Source organism: Apteryx mantelli, chromosome 3, assembly GCF_036417845.1.
Source record: "Apteryx mantelli isolate bAptMan1 chromosome 3, bAptMan1.hap1, whole genome shotgun sequence".
Classification (NCBI taxonomy): Eukaryota; Metazoa; Chordata; class Aves; order Apterygiformes; family Apterygidae; genus Apteryx; species Apteryx mantelli.
Genome location: NC_089980.1, coordinates 59,088,227 through 59,102,233, shown reverse-complemented (window position 1 = coordinate 59,102,233; position 14,007 = coordinate 59,088,227). Strand labels below are relative to the sequence as shown.

Sequence of the window (14,007 nt, the reverse complement as noted above, 5' to 3'; positions counted from 1 at the left end):
GACATCCACTGTTCTGGTGTTCTTTGGCTTGAGTCCTTAGTCCTCTGTTTCCCCCATAAATAACTCAGGGCTGCCTGCTGCTACTCTGGATGTAACGTTGCACTGGCCACACAGTAAATAAGCACTGAGACTGTTGTCTTCAGGACTACTGAACTTGTGTAGTTCACTGCAGACTTCTGGGGCTGATCCTATAACTCTTCTGTTTGTTGTTGGGTTTTTGTTTGTTTTGAGCTACATGGAATTGAACCACTATAACTTATTTCCTGAAAGAGCCTGTCTGTACTTTCTGCGTAACTTGAAAGTTGGGATAGCTGGCAAGTGGAGGGCAAATGTGGAGAATGGTGACTTGTGAAAGACTCCGGAAGATGAATGCCTGTTAGGCTGTGTCCTTGTTAGGTGGTGGTTGAGCAAGCATCTGACAATCTCAGTTAATCTTTGTCTTTATTCCTTCTCTGCCCTTTTTCTCTTCACACATGGATGAGCTACCTGACTTCAGCTGAAAGCATCACTATGCTCCACAGAGGAGTATGTGCATGAAGTACTAATGTGGCATGGGGTGAGGGGAGTTCCTACTTCTTAATCTTTATTTTGGAGAAAAACCTTTCTACTTTCCTAATAGAAAATTTGGAAGTAGGAGGAGGAAATGTGAGAAGGAATTGATTGTCAGTTACAATGCTGAATGCAAGGCTTCAACAGCAGCATTAAAACTGATGTTACCTTGTCCTGTTTTATTTTGGCAAATACCCGACTCTATCTTCCTCTCTAGTACTGGGAAGGCATTTACTGAAGCTCTATGTTCTTGAGGGGAATAAATAACTGATCTAGTTAGATGTTTTTTGCTAAGACTGGGAATCAACTAATTTGGTTAAATCTTAGTATACTATGCTAATCAGATTAGGATTGGATAACAGAAATAGAAATGTGAGGATTGAATTGTTGTCCATGTATTAATTCTGGAAACAATTGAATTAGTGAAGAAAATGTTTAGGACTTAAATATTCCTGATACTTCATAATTACACTGCAAGAATTGATAAAAATCTAGGAATGTTTACTTTATAATATTTCAAGAGTTGAGATTTAAAGAATTGAGAGAGTAAAGTACAGCTTTTTCATTCAGTAGTTCAAATAGGCACTGAACTAGTGTAAAACAAATGTAGCCAAAAATGTAGGTCTCTGTCACCTTTCTGTTCTTTTTCTATTGGACTGAAAGAACATAAGAATCCCAATTTCAAAGAATTAAGGACAAAAGTCTTGTGACTTGCTGTTTAAAAAAATGTGTATAATATACACAGGGCCTTATCTTTGTATTTCTTGCATTTTTCAGTTCTAAGAAGGGATTTGAGTGATTGAGGATGTAGTTCCACTCTGGATTTGTGTGTAGTTTAGTGCCAGATTAAACAAAGAAAAAAATCCCACAGAGAAGAATAATTTCCTTTGCTTCTGGATGTTTAGACAAGGTGCTGATGGGCCTTTTGAACTCCAGAAGGAATTTCTAAATAAATCAAGTAAATAACTGAAGTACTTTAGGGTTATTTTAAGTACTTGATTAACAAAGTTGATTTAATTATAAGAATTTTGCAAACTCCCTAGCGTTTACAGGAAAACTTGCATAAATTTTGTTTGGTTACTGAAAATAATAATGTGGCTATGTGTGTTGATCTGGCATACTTCTTCCTTTGTCTCAAACTGTCCTTCAGCAGTGTAAAGGCTTGTTTGTGTGTGCATGTGAGATAGATGCCTATAGTTTGGGAGCTTCTTCTCAAACATAAGAATAGGTTAATCTTTTGCATTGTGGGCGTATTTAGGGTTGTGTCCAGTGTTTCAGAGTACTTATCTTAAATATTTGAGGATCTACTAATAGGTATAATGGGAAACTTCACGTTCTTACCACTATTACCTGAAATTCCTACACATAATCACTGAAGTAGATTATCTGTTGCAGTGTAGACTGCTGGACTAATTTTGCCGAGTACTTTTTAAACTTTAAGAATAAAAATTCTAGCTGTTCCTTTTTCATTTCCATTGGAGAGGAGGTACCTGAAAAGATGTTATGCAAATCCTTTTATCCCTAATTGTGTTGTGTTTTGCCAAGGTGTTGTCAGAGCAGCTGGGTGCCCTTGGGGTCAGTACAACTGGAACATACTGCTCCTTGCTGGAAAGCCTGGGAGAAGGACAGTGTTTGCTTCCCTGAAGCAGCCACAGCTGTATGCAGTATGCCAAGAAGCTGGCAGACTGAGCATGACTGGAGTAACTGTGTATGAAACTGATATCAAAGTGAATGGTTTTTTATATTGCCTTTAGAATTGCTACCTGCTGTCTTGTCTCCATCTGATTAATACTAGAGAATATGGATTTCACTAACTAGTTTTCCAGTTCTGCTTCTGGGATTTTATTCTTCTGCACATTAATGACCTCTTTGTAAACTCTGATCATTTACCTTTCTCTTATTTAATTGCTCTTAGTAAGCACTTTAGATGCAATGCCAATGTTTATCTTAAGCACTTCCTAGTTTTAATCTTCTAATTACTAAGCTTTCAGTTTCTGGACTAGCTTTTACTCATTGCTATCCCTTCAGCAAGAGTGCTTCAAGATACAGCTCAACTTTCTCACCTCTTCCATGTCTCTGAGTGCAGTTGAAGTGTATAATCTTACAAAAAGATTTGTACAGTCCTCCAAATCATGATTTGAGTGAAATGTTTCATGTTTAAAGCCATCTTCAGGTAAAGGTGGTGCACTTGGCATACTTGCAGTATGGTCGTGAGTTCAGCATTTTGCCTGGTTGTATTTGAGACCACAGGATTTGCCATACTGAAGAATAATGTAAGAGGACGTTCACAAAGCCTGGCTAGTCTTGTAGGGCAAACCTGTGTAGGCCCTTTACAGGAGAGGGCCCTGACTTCAGACTTATTTTCTGTAGTAGACTGTGTCTTTCCCTGTACAGAGTCTGTGGGGGTTAGCCTCAATAATTTTTAAAGTTAGACATTATCAAAGCTGTGTGACCACAGCTTTGACGATATGGACAGAGCAAAGGCTAGCACTCTAGTCTGTTTCTGGGGTGTGTATCAAAGCTTGGAAGAATATATTTTACAGTATTATGTGTTTAGTTTAATTTGGAGAACATGTTAGTATTCTGAGAGTAATGCTCTCATGCTGCAGAACAAGGCTCACTTGGGAGCTAAGTGGTTTCAGCCTTTTCACTTCAGTTGTTTTTTGCTTTTTTTTTTTTTTTTTTTTACAGGTATTCTTTGTCATTTGGTTTTCTTTTTAGCAAGAACTTGCTGGTCTTTCATAGTTATTTTGCTACAATATTACTTTTCTACGTAGATTCTGTCTTGTTGGAATGTTTGTCAGTTCCTTGCTCTAGTACCATCTGTTTCTTACAGACGTTGTCCTCTGCTCCTTCAGATAAGATCTGAAACAGATCCTTGTCTGCTCTGACTCTGCTAAACACAGCTTGTCTCTAGCTGTTTCATGGTATTGGTAACAGCTTGGCATTCTTTCTTCTGTGCATTTTAACCAGTCTCCCTGATATTGAGTGTATTTGTTTTCTAACACAGTTAATGTTACCATGATCATCTTTGAAGACCAGTCCTTTCACCACACAGTAGCATTCTAAGGAGCGCTTGTTCTCCTTCTGGGCCTGCTCACACTGGTCTGAAATAAGTAAACTTTAAATGAACCAGAATGCATATATTGTGTCTGACCACTATATTGTAGTTGCTGACTTTAGGAGAGTATAAAAAGACAAGTTCAGCATATATTTGGGCATAGTATATGTACAGAGTTAATGCATTACTTGCCTGTGTGTAGGTAGCTGTTTGAGAGAACCTGTCTTTCATCAGTACTGTATTTTTTATCTTCTAGATGAATCATCTGTCCTCTTGACTTGATTTCAGGCTTTACAAAAATGCACTCTCTGGTGTTTCATGTTGGTTTATGATTAAATAAAATTTTATATTGAGTTGAGAAGCTGTCCCAAAGCATTTATGTAATATGCAGCCAACCTGTGGGATTCTCTGCCATTCACTCTCTCAGTAGTATTTTATCAAGACTCAGAAGGATGAAATTATTGATAATCCATTAATGTATAAAGGAGATGCGGATCTTCATAGCTCAGGGCAGAACCTGACAACCAGCTGATCAATTTTAGCAAGAAACTTTATCGTTGATCATTTAATCTTCTCAATCTCTGGTGCTTTCTTAGGATGAAGTTAGTATTGCATGCTGTTAAAAGAATACTAGGCTAGAGAGCATTGCTCTGCTCCATTACAACAACTTGCATTTCTCACTATTAAAGTGAACAATTTTTAAATTCTTCACTAAGGACTCTAAAATATTAATCTGATCTAATATTTTTTTCAAGCAAGGGTCAGATGTCAGGCAGGTGTTTATACATAGAAAATCTTGTTCTAGAACTCAGAAATATTTAAAAACATGTTATTTTCCTCTCAACAGACTTTTTTTTTCCCCCTCCACCTTCTTACTTATATGGTGGTATGTGTAGTCAAAGTATTCGATAGTGTGTTGTACAGACAAAGTAGTAGGAATCTGATATGTATGGTGCTGAGAGAATCTGCTCTTGATTCCAGTCCCCAAGGTAGTAGTAGTTTCCAAAAGATAAATGTTAAGCAGTAATAGTATTTCTTGATGTAGTATGTGTGAAGTTTAACAAATTCAAATTTTTAAGCCTCTTGAAATTACAACAGCATGATAAACTCTTTGTAAAAGTCCTGCTGTGAGTGATACAGGTTTAAAAAAAATTTTTTTTTTGCAAATATACTTTGAAATAATAAAGAACAAATGATGTGAATACTTCACACCCAAATAGGACAAGAAATTGTAGCTTCTAAAGTGCATCAGTAAGGTTGCATAAATGTTTTGTGCTTCGCTCCTGTGCAGATTGCAGTACCTTTAGATGTCCTAAATGTTACCTCAACCCTTACTGAATCAGCCTTAATGAGACATTCTTCAAAATGGTTCTCCTGACAAAGTAGGACTATTAACTACCTTAATTCTGTAGAGCAACTTTAGTTATGCTGGGCGTTTCATGGAAGATATGAAAAACTGTTGTCTATGCTTTGGAAAGGATGAGCTTGCAAATGTGACATGAGTGAGGACGACTAATACTTGAAAAGAACAGTCAGGCCTCTGACATACCCCAGTACAGGCTTTATCTTGCATTCCATCCCTGAACTGTGAGGCCCTGCTAGGCTAGCACTGTCGCTGAAATTCAAAGCTTTACCAGCAGCTTTGTGATGGTTTTTAGAAGTAGACGTTCTTATGGTTATGATTTACCCATTGGGAATGTAGACATCTAAACCATCATACAAACTGTGTATACTTGGTTTATTTGTATTTCTCTGGTACATCGCATATATGTGGAAAAGTCTGCAGTTAGTTTGCATCTCAGCAGATTTCCGTTGTGGGTACTCAGATCCCTTATCACCTCTTTTCTTGCCAAGTTCTCTTCTGTTTTTGTTCTTCCCTGGTTGGTCAACTTTAAGCAGCTTATTATGCCTTAATGTATTTCTTGCCTTGGTTTTCAGTCCCCTAATTGCTGCCACGAGTTAGTTTTTTTTCTTTATAGTCGCTGGTAGCTAATTAGAAACTCATTGTTTTGAGTTGATAGTCTCCTTGTAGGACAAGCTGACACACTTCAGAGCCATTAATCTTTTTTTTTTCCCATTTAGGTGGCTGACATATCTTTGTCAGATAAAGGAAAAATTAAATGATAGTATGCAATGAAAACATTAAGGGTGTAAACATGAGTTCATAAAATGGAAGTAAAGTTGTGAGAACACACTTTATAAACTGTTGGACAGGCAAATTGGATTGTGGATAAATGGGATTTTTTTTATTATAAATGTATGTAAACAAGAATAGTGTGCATATATATTAATCTGTTGTACCTTAGTGATTTGTGCTTATATAATTCATTCAGAGCTGCTGTTACTGGTAATTATGCTAGAGACTTGAGAGATTCTGGAAATAGTTGTGTTGTCAGGAGGAGTAGACGATTTTGCTTATAGCTCAGAGTAAATCACTGGAACCAGATTACATTTCTCAAACTCTGCCAGCTTAGTTTTTTTAAAAGTAATTTAAAATACATTTGCTAAAGCTTAATCTGAAACAACCTTTTTGTGCCCAAAGAAAGTATTATTCACCAGTTTAACTTCTGTAACAGTCAAAAATCACTGAGGCATGCAAATAGATGGCAAATGATAATTTGGGGGTGGGGGGGACTTTTTTTTTTACTTCTCTTGCCTTACGTTCAGCATGGCACACCACAGATTTGGATCTCTCTCAGAAGCATGACATCTCTGAAACTGTTTGAGAATTTGACTTGCCTGCTCAGCTAATGTCATTCTGTATATCTTTAGGTGCCTGTAGCCTAGGTATGTCTAGTAATTATAGATTTGTGTAGATATGTTTGATAGCTATTTTGGAAAGTTCCTATTTCTTTGATTTGGCCAAATCTGTCACAGCATTTGTCTGGTCTTGTTTGGCTTTTTCCTTGGCATATTTTTTCAGCATCAGGAGTGGCTAGTTTAGGAAACACTGACAGGGCTAGCTGGCTATACACAATATGAAAAGGAGTATTTTTATTTCTTTAAATATTGTTTTTTCAGAAAGCACAGACATTATAATTTCTTAGAATTCTGTTTCTTTAGTATAAGATAAAAAAGCTTTCACATCTACTTAGTGGCAGAAATCTTCTAATTCTCAGATCATATAAACATTAAGCTTCACTGATTAAATTTCATTTTTAATACCTAGGTAGCAGTACATAAATAAGACTACATATTTCCAGGAGGCTAAAAATACTTGCAGAAGCAGGGCTCTCAGACTTCCAGTGTTGCAAGAAAAGCATCACAGGTGGGTGAGATGGGATGAGAGAGGTGAGATGAAGATCTTAACATACTACTTCAATCTTCATTAATTATACTTGTCTAGCATCTTATGAACTTGGCAAATGTTTACCAATTAATTAAAAGACAGCGCATATGTTATTTTTCCACAAGTACTAAGCATTTGTCTTTAACTTTTTTCTTTAGGTTGGGGAGAGAGGCTTTGAATAACTTGTTTAGAAGTAGTAATGATGTACTGGGTTACAAAGAAGACTAAAAGCTAGTTACTGAACTCCTTGATAAAATAAAGGACTATGTCAGAAGTAAGACTCGTCCAAGAAAATGGACACATACATGCAGCTATGATTAAACTCTGTGTATTAAGAAGTGGCTTTTCATGAGTATCCTAATGGCTGGAGCATTATTGTCTTACTGCATGTCAATAGGTTGTTCTGCTTCTGTGACCCTCCCCCCCCCCCCCCAAATACTTAAATGATAGCAAAGGACAGCAGAAACTGGTTAGAAATAAAGGAGATTTGGACTAGTCTGAGGTCTTCTGCAGAGCCAGAACGTTCTGAGAATGAACCAAACTTGAAGTGTCTTGGTTTTCCTTGTGTTGCTCTCGTTTTTTGAATATTAGAGCGTTGTTAGATGGTTAGCAGTTGTCCACTAGATTTATTGTTTTAAGCTATGCTTTTGGTTGATTGCCTTGTATGGTTAATCAAGGCATCAAAACATCTCTGGCTTTCTGATGTTCTGCTTGAGTTGTGTGTACATGGTTCCTTAAAGGACTGTGTGTTGCTGCTGCATTAGCCATTTTGATGATGTCAGCTGGGTATTTGTTTCTAGCCTGCTTAGTTTTGAGTGATATCAAAAGGACAGAAGAGGAAGAATGCTAATTTATGCTACACATCTCTTATAGGCTTTACATGCATTTCACCACCAAGTACAACCCTCAAGGCAACACTGTAAGAAGCGTTGCAGTTCTGCTACAGGCTATGCCAGACAGATTTCTTTTGTTCCTTTTCTTTTGCTCTCCTTTTTTTTCCTACCTCCTCCAATTTGCACAGGGGAATTAATCATAATAGTCCCTTAGTTTTGTACTGTTAATATTTCTTTAAACAGAAGGCAGTCATATTTGGTGTCTGCTGCTAACAAGATGAACTTAGTTTCTGTAATAAACTTGGTGATCCATGTGTTATAATTGCAGAAACCGATGATGGACTCTGTCTGTTCTTTGTGTCAAATGTGCTGGTGTTTTTCATGATGCCTTTTGTCCTCTTTTAACAGAAACTTGAAGTTAAATTGAAAGTTTAACCCCAAAGTAAGTCTGATTAAAGTTATTGTTAATGTCCATTTTCCTTGAAGAGATCACAAGCTTATTCTGCTAAGCATAAATGTTAAGTACAAGTAATGAGACTGGTACATGTATTTAATAAATGGAATGAATGCTGTATAAAGTAAATGTAGTATTCAGTAGCCAGTGGTGAGTTGTTCTCATGTGCTTTATTCTGGAGAATGGTAAGAAAAGCTACAATTTTGAATTTGAGGCCAGAAATAACTGAGTTGTGCAATGGCTCATATAAATTAAAAATTTGAAAATGTTGCTTCTAGTGCTTACAGAAAAAAAGAAAGTTGTATTTTCAGTATTTACTCAAAAAATAGCATGGCTGTAAGTCCTCTTATCTAGATTGATCAACATCTGTCTCTTCTGAAACAGAAAGCTTGTTTACTTATAAATACCATTATTGTTCTGTGAGAAACACTGTAGGCAAAAGAGATTGTGTCCTAGGATTTGAATGTGGAAGGGTTGTAGTGAACTTGTCTGGAAAAACCATCATGTAGCTATGCATCCTCTACTTCGGTTTGCCTGATCTATAAAGGAACTTCTCATAAGTGTATTCTTTTTCATAAGAGTATGGTTGTCAGTCCTTCAGTGCAGTAAGACACTTCTGTGATGCTGTAGACAAGATTGTTTGCTTTTATTGAACATAGTATGGTGGGCTGCAGGCAACTGAAGCCTGCAAGTGACACATGTCCTGCACACCTGCTTAGATACAGCATAACATTGTTTTATTCAGGTGTTCAAGCCTAATTATGCAGCTGGATGGATAGTATTCATTAGTATGTTCATTTTAGACTGACATGAGTATTTACTAATGGGCAATTTGAAGAAATTCTTTATTGGCATCTGCTTCCCAACAAATATCTGTGTTTTAAGTAGCTTCTTGTTTGCTCTTCTCTGCTGATGCAAAATTTAAAACTAACATTCAAAAAAACCTTTAAAAAAAGTTAAGTCTTTATTAAAATGCCAGTTTGGGCTATTGGGTATTGGTGTGAAATGGAGACCACCACCAAACTTTCTGCCTTAACCTCTTTTAATCTTGCTGCATGTGTTGGCTAGTAGTTATTGAAAGTAATCATTTGAATTAGCATTATAGAATTCTGACTTATTTGGCTTACTACTAAATTTTATTACAATGTTACTGTAGTAATTTAGTAATTACTACTTTATATTAGTATTATGTTACTATACTTTGCAGATCTTTCTGGGCAATGCATTACTGAAAACATAACCAAGTAAAAGGCACAGTTCACTTGCTTACAGAATACTGACTTCGACCTTAAGCTGTTCTTGCGTTTTCTTCGTTGCATTGCTGTTGGAGATCATGACACCTAATCATTAGCACTATATAAAGTTTGTATGTTCATGATTCAGTATTCAACGCTGCTAGAATTGCTCTTAACTTTAACAATACTGGAATTTAAAAATATTTAAAGAATGTTTTTAGTATTTTATTTTAAAGATTTAAAGCCCACTAAAGTAAGTGCACTTGCACATTAGCTCAGCATTTTAAAATATACAGCTTCATAAAAATGGAAAACAGTCTGGAGAAACCTAAAAGTTGCAAGTTCAGGAAGCTAATTTATACCAAAACAGTAAATAGAAAATATGTCCCTCAAGGCCTAGTGCAGAAATGGGGCCAGAGAGCAGAAGTATTGTGGATTGGATTATGTGGATACTATAGCAATGAGTGAAAAGCACAGATTATATGTGAATGTCAGATCATTTGCTGTTTAAGTGACTTATTTTTTAAAAGGAAAAATCCAGTTTTAGTACTAAGATTTTTTTATGGATTCATATTCTACTGTAGGGTGGAGTTGTATTTAAGGATGTGAATTGATTTCAATCTTAGTCCTGACACACTGTATATTCCAGATCTGTAACCTCTCAATTAACATTAAGATTGTACACAGCACTGGTGAATCAAGTCTCTGATAGGTATCTTTCTGTTCTCCCATAGCTTAAGTTCAGGTGTGACTTTTTAGGGCTTTTTTGTTGTTTTTTTTTTTTTCCCCCTAGCTAAGGGGATATCTGAATGAATTCTGAAGACAGGTTTTAACACTCAACCTCAGTACTGGTGTCTTGTGCAGCATCTGTTTCCCCATTACCTGGCACCATAGGTATTAAAGATGTATTTTTGTTTTGTTTAAAAATGATACTGCATTGGAGTAGTTCCCACTGAATGCAAATTTGCTGGCATCCTTCCTCAGTGTAAGAGGAAATAGCATGCCATGTAAGGTGCAGTATCAGTGTACCACAATCTGCAACAGGAAAAAGTGACAAGCAGGCTGAAATCGTAGAAGGTGGGTGGACTGGTATTTAAAAAAAGAAAAAAAAATCTGCATAGTGCTTGCTATATTATGGCATCAATGGGGCTTGTTGTTCACTGAGTGCTTGTTTTCAAAGCTTTAAGTGCTTAAATTGCTAGTCAGGAAACAAACATAAAAGGGGAGAAGGTTGTGTGTGCATGTGTAGCATGTGCGTTTTCTTTTTTTGGGGAAACTTCTTAATTATTTCTCATTTTCTTCTGTGCTGTCTCTAGCTTCAAGACAAGATGAAAAATCAGATTATCTGAAACTGCTTCCAAAGACGCATGTGTGCTGTCAGTCTATTTCAGGAGTTAATCACAGGGAAGGAAATAGGTACAGCAGAGAAGGAGCAAGCACTTGTCTGAACAAGTCCCACTAAGTGGCAGTGCTTTACTATCCAGCATGATATCTCTTTAAATTGTTTTCTGCACTGTGGAATGAAAACATCTGAATTCCTTCACAATTACATGTGAAATTAATGTATTAAGAAGAAATGCTTGATATCTTTTTGCATTAACATTATCAAAGTAACACTGTATCTTACTGTGAAGTTGAGAATTCACCCTCTTGATAGAACATTGCAGTACATGTTGTTAAATCTTTGTGTATAAGTGCAAGCAATGTGGGAGACCTGGTGAGTGAATTTTCTCGAGGAAAGGCACTAAAATATGATGGACAGTGTATTGTTAAATCTAATAGTCAGGTACAACTGCAAAGCCATGAGTTGCTTAAGCTATTCAGTTGCAATGAGTTATGTACATTAGCTGAATGGATAAGCTGGCTTTCTGCAAGGCTTAGGATGAAATGTATTGCTCTGAAGCGCTCGGTGAGACCAGTTATTAGGAGTTTGCCTTAGGAACCTACAATGTTTCTTGCTTCCTTAATAAGGTCTTTCATCTAGTGTTTATGCTCCATCACAATTGTAGGTTTAAAGCTGAAGTTTTTACTCAATTGCCACCTGAGAATATTTCAGTAAATGCGTGTTTGGACAGTTCATCTATGCATATGCCTGGTGTGCTATTAGATCTAACTGCTGAGAATGTTATGGCTTTGTTAGAAACTAGTTTCAGTTAAAATGTACTCTGTGTTGCCAAACAAATACCCTGTCACTATGTTAAAAAAACTGGAGCTAACTATGAGGAAGACTGGTAAGAAGTCCTGCTAGCATAGCATGAGCAAGTAATTAACGCTTGCTCAAGATTTTGAGAACAGTAGTGAAAACAGTAGTGAAAAATGTTGAAAGGTCGCAAAAATAATCACATAGCCTCTGCCATTGTTGGTATCTCTTTAGGAAACATCAGAGAAAGTATTTAACCAGCCAGAGGAAATAATATTTGAGGACTTTAAAGCATATTTAAAGAGCTCTTCAATCTTTCTTAAGTAAATAGACTATTTCAGAAGGATTAAAAAACCTTTTTTTTCCTTTTATTTTTTTTCTTACCCTGGTTGCCCTCTAAAGACATGGGGGGGAAAGTATGATAACCAGAAGTTTGAAGTTTTCAAATGAAAAGCTAAAACTCTAAGACAGTTTAACCTACAAAGAGGAATACTGACTTTAACTATATGAAGTTACTTGCTTTACAGTTAAACTGGCATCTTTGTGAACCAACATTGAGTGTCAGGGGAGAATGCTGATCTGCTGTAAGGTCCTGGATGATGGGCCTTCATGAAAGCATATTCTCTGCAGCAATCATTTTCATTAGGTTGTTACAGATTAAAAATAAGTTAGTCCTTCAGACTTCACGAAGACAGGGGTGGTGTATGTATTTTGTTTTTCCTGCTAAAGCATATGCTTGATCTCACTATATCTGGCTGTTTTGGAGCCATTTGGGAGATTACCATGATCTCTGTACCAATATCTTCTCTCCACAGTAAACTGCAGCTGAAAATGGGGGCAGTTTAAACTACCCTTCTTGGAAAAATAGATGCATTGACTGTTCTGATCTTCTGCTAGGACTATAGTGGGATAAGGGGTAGAAGAGTGAAAGTAAGTTTTAAGTTGCTTCAATGTGCCTTTATGGAGACAAAATGAGTAAAGCTCAGAAGATATGGTGGTTTTCCAAACTTATTACCTTACATACAGGGGAAGCTGTAATTAATAAAAAATAAATGTGTCAGAACAAAATAAAAGGACAGAGTAAAAAATGCATTTACATCAACACCTGATGGCACAATTCAGTTTCTCATACTAACATAGCACTTGTAACCAGAGCTGCAAGGGCTTAAAGTACGTGTGCAGAGTGTTCACATAACTTCATATTGTTTCTACAAGGAAATGTGTGAACTAACATAGCTAGCTGGTTTTACAGTAAAAAAACCTAATGAACTTAATATAATTAACATACCTTTTGTGCAGAATCATAAGCTGAAAAGTAAAAACTTTTGAACTTTAAAGCTCAAAAAAAGATTTAAGGACTCTAAACTTTAAATAGCTATCATAAAATTAATTTTAAAAACAAGGGAATTGCATATTATGAAGTGTTATATTTTTCTCTTTTTAAAAACAGGTGAATCAAGGGTGGTGTTTCCAGAATATATTTGCTTTTTCTTCCAAATAGAAGATAGATGTGTTAAAAGCTGGCAAAGTAATTCTGGTAAGAATCTTCCTGTTACTGCTACAGAGAACATTTGTACATGTAAAAATACTCAGTTATGCCACTAAAAATAGCTTTGTGTACCATTGGTGTTAATGAACTTATTCTCTCACCCCTAACTTAAAATGTTATAGTTATTGCACAATGCCAAAGATGATCTTACTCTTATTTCAAGTGTGAGTTTTGATCTCCAGAGCTGCCTTTCTTATGAACAGTTCCATCAGTTCTAGGACTGATGCTGTGAACCTCAAAGAAGACTTGTAGTTAAGCTTTTAAGCTAATACTTGATTTAAAGGGCATAAATAGTGTTACTGACTTGTTTTAATTGAAAGTTTTAAACTGAAACTTCATTTACTTAGAAATGCAATAAACTGCTTTATCCTAGCTCAGGGTTTATAAACGGTTCTTCCTTCTAAGCCCACATACTATTTTTCTAGTCACTTTTTTCCCCAGTTTGTTATTTTACCCTTTTTTATTGCACTTTCCTGAAGCTCCTTTTAATCTCTTCCTTGTGATCATTAGCTGTGGGGGGACTTCTTGGTCAAAAGTCTACTTTTCTTCTCTCAATCTTCTGCTTTCACACTGATAGCACAGTAAGTGGTAACTTTGTTTCCAGACAGCATTTGTATTTTAATTTTTTTCTTGATTTATTTTTTTTACGTTGAATGTAACTTACAAGCAGAATGTTGTTAATTTAAAGTGGTGCTCTGTTGTGATGATTGTGCATATTAGTACTTCTGTGTTCATGATGAAATTGCTGAAGAACAAATAAAGATGCAGAGTAGTTTTTGTATAATGAGACTGTATTTATCTGAACTTCTTAAACCTTTCTAGTCTTCTCATTTTGCAAATATATGAAGAACACTTTTGAGCTAATGATTGTATGTAGATGTTTTCTGATCCAGCAGT

The 14,007-nt window shown here is 36.1% G+C and overlaps 1 protein-coding gene across 4 annotated transcripts in view; it reads left to right on the top strand.

Annotated features, from left to right (window-relative positions):
- LYST (lysosomal trafficking regulator) overlaps positions 1–14,007 on the top strand; it is an 89,926-nt gene that overhangs the window by 5,581 nt on the left and 70,338 nt on the right. For all 4 annotated transcript variants that reach the window (XM_067293492.1, XM_067293494.1, XM_067293491.1 and 1 more), the window contains exon 2: positions 13,012–13,098. The gene's annotated coding sequence lies outside the window, so the exon portion shown is untranslated. The remainder of the gene's footprint in view (positions 1–13,011; positions 13,099–14,007) is intronic.